This window comes from Rhincodon typus, chromosome 31, assembly GCF_021869965.1.
Source record: "Rhincodon typus isolate 14 chromosome 31, sRhiTyp1.1, whole genome shotgun sequence".
Lineage (NCBI taxonomy): Eukaryota > Metazoa > Chordata > Chondrichthyes > Orectolobiformes > Rhincodontidae > Rhincodon > Rhincodon typus.
Genome location: NC_063362.1, coordinates 8,045,575 through 8,050,541, shown reverse-complemented (window position 1 = coordinate 8,050,541; position 4,967 = coordinate 8,045,575).

Sequence of the window (4,967 nt, the reverse complement as noted above, 5' to 3'; positions counted from 1 at the left end):
CTTTTAGAGGTTTATAAAATTATAAGGGAAATGGACAGGGTGAATAACCAAGGTCTTTTCCCCAGAGTGGGGGAGTCCAAAACTAGAGGTCGTAGGTTTATGGTAAGAGGGGAAAGATTTAAAGGGACCTGAGGGGTAACTTTTTCACACAGAGGGTGGTGCATATATTGAATGAGCTGCCAGAAGAAGTGGTAGAGGCTGGTACAATTACAATATTTAAAAGGCATCTGGATGGGTATATGAATAGGAAGGCTTTAGAGGGATATGGGCAAACAGCTGGCAAATGGGACTAGTTTAATTTAGGATATCTGGTCAGCATGGATGAGTTGGACCTAAAAGTCTGCCTCCGTGCTGTACATCTCTATGACTCTAAGACTCATATAGTGCTTAGAACCTCTTAAGCCACTTCACAGAAGCATTACCAAACAAACATTTGACATCGAGCCACATTAAGAGCTCTTGGAACTCAGGCAGCCAATGGCTTGGATAAAGAGGTAACTCTTAAAAAGAGGGGAAAAAGGCAGGGAAGACGAGAATTCTAGAGGAATTCTAGAGCTTATGACCCAGGGTAAAATCACGGCTGCTAATGGTGAAGCGAAAGAAATCAGGAAATGAGTGCCAGAATCAGAATTGGAGGCAGGCTACAAATCTCAGCTGGTTGGAAGGGGTTGCAGAAATAGGAAGGGAGGAATTTGAACAAAGAGCTGGGAATTTTAACAGTGTGGTGCTACCAGGAAGCAGGAACCAATGTAGGTCAGCAAGCATGGGGATGACAATACATCATTTCCCATGAAAGATTACTTGATCTAAACACTAATCTGTGGCTCTGTGTCAGTAAAGTTCCTCTAACATCAGTGTGAGAATTTCTGAGACAGATACTCATCTGCAGCTTACGACACAGTGGAATATTGAGAATTGGCACAGCTTTTGCACAGTTCTCCTGTTCATTGCATAACATCAGACATGCCCAAACAGCTTCCAGTTTTGACAAATGCTGCAGAGTTAATGCAGAGGCACTGAAAAGCAGCCGAACCACTCCAGACAGAATGTATTGTATTTTACCCACCTGCTGAGGTTGTGGTGAATTTATTGAGTAACTTTCCTCAGGTGACACTTACATCAACTTTCTGACTTACAGGAAGGTTACAAGGTAAAGAAAATCTTGCATTTGTATTGAGAGGTTGAGAGAGCTAGGGCTTTTCCCTTTAGAACGACAAAGATGAGAGGTGATTTGATAGAGGTGTACAAAATGACCAGAGATATAGATAGAGTAGACAGCCAGAGACTTTTTCCTAGGGTGGAGGTAGCTATTACAAGGGGGCATAGTTTTAAAGTGAGTGGAGGTAGATATAGGGGAGACGTCAGAGGTAGGTTCTTTACTCAGAGAGTGGTCGGGGCGTGGAATGCATTGCCGGAGAGGATAGTGGAGTCGGCCTCATTAGGGGCACTTAAGCGGCTATTAGATAGGCATATGGATGCTAGTAGAAGGTAGCGGTGGAGGTTAGATGGACCTTAGGATTAGGATAAAAGTTCGGCACAACATCATGGACCAAAGGCCTGTACTGTGCTGTACTGTTCTATGTTCTATATCGCACCTCTCACAACCTCAGTGCTTTAAGCCAATGAAACACTTTTTCAGTGTAGTCTGTGTTGTGTGAAAATTGGAAACTAATTTGCGCCTAGCAACTTTGTCCCCCCACAGCAATGTGATAATGACCAAAAAAAATCTGTGTTCTAATAATATCCTGGCGTTCAAATCCCTCCCTGGCATCACCCCACGCATATCTCTCCAGCCTGACAGTGATAGCAACCCCCCCCACTCCCCCAAAGTCAGCTTGTCACTTGCTCCAAAAGGAGCTTCATGTTGGGCACTGGGCATCAACATCCATGGGCACTGGCTACATGCACCCTACATCCACAGATATTGGCACCTGATGTGTGCCAACCTCTTAAAGCCCTCAGGGCACATCTTTGATCCATTTACAGGACATTTCTGCCCTTCAATGCTGCACCTCAGGGTGTCCCTTTATCACGTTGCAGCAAGGACACTGTGCGGTCAGGGACACTTCTTCACCTCAGGGACTGGAGCAGGCTGTGACTCCAGGCTCTTCGTTGGCTCTCATTGTACACTCACTCACCCTGAGCCTCCCTGGATGCTCACAGCATCCCTGCCTCGCATTCCCTTGCCTTTTGTTTTGGGGTGGTGGTGGCACTTACAGTGGAAGAGTGGAGAGGGTCATTGACCTACATCGCTGGGCCGTTTCTCCAATTGGTTGCAACTGCACTGACTCCAGGTGGCAACATGAGACTAAGCTGGGCACTGTCTGGTGGCATGACACTCATTGCTGGTCCTGGGGGAAGAGAAAGTTGTACATCTGCACCACCCTTGTCCAGCAGAATCTGCAGCTCCCTACCTGCAAAGTGGAAGTTGACGGGGGGTCGGGGGGGTAGTGTGCTGATATTTCCTCCGTCTGCCACATCTGAGGTAAATGCCAGGCTCTGTGCAGGGCAATTCCAACCTGGCAGCACTTGTCCTGGTACACCACTGGCTTTTAAAGATGCCAGAGGTACAGGGGAATGCTGGTGAGTTCAGGAGCATCTGCTGAATAGCGAGTTGCTGTGGGAATGGTGCATGGTAAGATGGGACCAGAATTGGATGGGAGGGATGTTATTGAGGTGCTCTTGGTAATTGCTGAGTTGAGTTTCGTGAGAAATCTTGGTCTTCACAGTTATCCTTCCGAAAAAACTGAACGTAACTTGGACTTCACCAAAAGAAGCAAGATTCAGCCCATCTTATTAAATTAAAGCCAGGAGAGGAGTTAGCAAATATTCCTTCATGTAAACTCTGGCAGATTAGTGGAATTCTGCCCAACAAATAATAAGCAGGTGTTAGTTTAATTATTTATGTTACATCTGAAATTGATGGATTTCTCACTAGCTAATCTATGTTCTCTCTCAGTTGTCCCTCTGATGTTTTGCGCACAGAAACTGGTGTTGGTGCCCTGATCACAGCATTGACTTCTGATCCCAGATGTTGCTAACACACACAGACCTTAGAGGCCCACACAGCTAGAGTAAACACTGTGGCTGATGGTCTAGAGGGGATATGAAGCCAAGGCAGATGGATCGAGTTGGGATACAGGTCAGCACTGAGTGATGGAAAAGGTTTGAAAGGCTAATAGGCTGGGACTTTTTCTCCCTGGAGTGTTGGAGGTTGAGGGATGACCTTTTTGCGGTTTATAAAATTATGAAGGGCATAGATAAGGTGAATAGCAAGGGTCTTTTCCCCAGGGTGGGGGAGTTCAATAGTAGCAGGCATATTTTTAAGGTGAGAGGCTGTTAGTTTAAAAAAAGACATGAGGGGCAACATTTTTTTTACACAGAGTCGTTCACATTTGGAATGAACTGCCAGAGGGAATGATGGATGCAGGTAAGTTACAACGTTTAAAAGACATTTGGATGAGTACATGATTAGGAAAGGTCTGGAAGGATATGGGCCAAGTGCAGGCAGGTGGGACTAGTTTAATTTGGGAACATAGTTAGCATGGGCTAGTTGGACTGAATGGTCTTCTTCCGGGGTATGACTCTGTACTACTGTTCCAATTTTCTCAAATAGCAGCAAATACATTTTTGTTTGTTCACACGTAGCTTTTTTTAAAAAAATATTTACTCGTGGGATGTGGGCGTCGCTGGCTGGGCCAGCATTTATTGCCCATCCCTAGTTGCCCTTGAGAAGGTGGGGGTGAACTGCCTTCCTGAGTCACTGTAGACAGACTTGGAGTGTCCTCTACGTAGAGAATATATAGATCTGTTTAAACACCTTGGTCTGTAATACAACTGCTCACAGGTGGCATTTCTCCAGCCTTCCACATGCAGTGCCCTGCACTGGTTGTTGGGATTTAGCAAGGTCAAGTTGGGGGGTGGGGAGGGGTGCATAAGGTGAAGAGTGGGAAAATCCCACGATACCCCCTCCATCATGGAGGAGAGATTGTATCTCTCCTTGAGCTCCCCAGGGCATGATGTTTGAGCAGAAGAAGTTAGTGGAATAGGTATTGAATTTGGTGGAAAGTTGGCTAAACACAATATCCAATTAGAATCTCCTGGGAATTCTATTAACTGTGGCAGGCTGAGAGCAGCCTTGGATGAATCCTACTGAATCGTTCAACACAGGAGCATTAACTCCATCAGCCACCACACACTGGAGTTGGAATCTTTGCTGAGTTTTTCTACTTGGGGCAGCCAACTTGAAATGATCTCCTTCAGGCTTCACACATTCATAGTACTACCCCCCAAAACTCCCTCACCTTCCCCCACCATCACCCATACCCATCCAAAACCCCAAACGCACACCCCCTCCCCATCCCACTCATCCCACACCCATCCTCTCCCTATATTCGTTTCCCCCCCCCAACTCCCCACACCAACCCACTCACCGCACCTTCTCCCTCTCCCCTACTCCCATCCCACTCCCCCATACTCACTCCCCCAACTCCCTATTCTCCACTCCATCCCATTACCCCTACACTCTCTCCCACTGCCCCAAACCCCTCCCACACACCCAGCCCTGTCCTACTCTCCACACCACCCCCTACATCCACTCCCCACACCCTCACCCACTGCCCCCAACTCACGCAGCCCCGTCCTACTCCACACCACACCACACCTCACCTCACCCCCCACGCCCACCTACTCCCCACACCCTCACCCACTGCCCCACCATCCCTCCCTCCCACACACTCAGCCCTCTCCTACTCCCCACCTCATCCCACCCTACCCCCCTCTACCCCATTCACACCTACCCACTCCCCTACACCCATCCACTTCCCACACCCCATTCCCCCCACACCCATCCACTTCCCACACCCATCCACTTCCTCTACCCCATTCCCCCTCATTCCCACCCACACCCACCTACTCCCTCACATCAATCTCACTCCCCACATCCTCTCCCACTCCCCCACACCCCC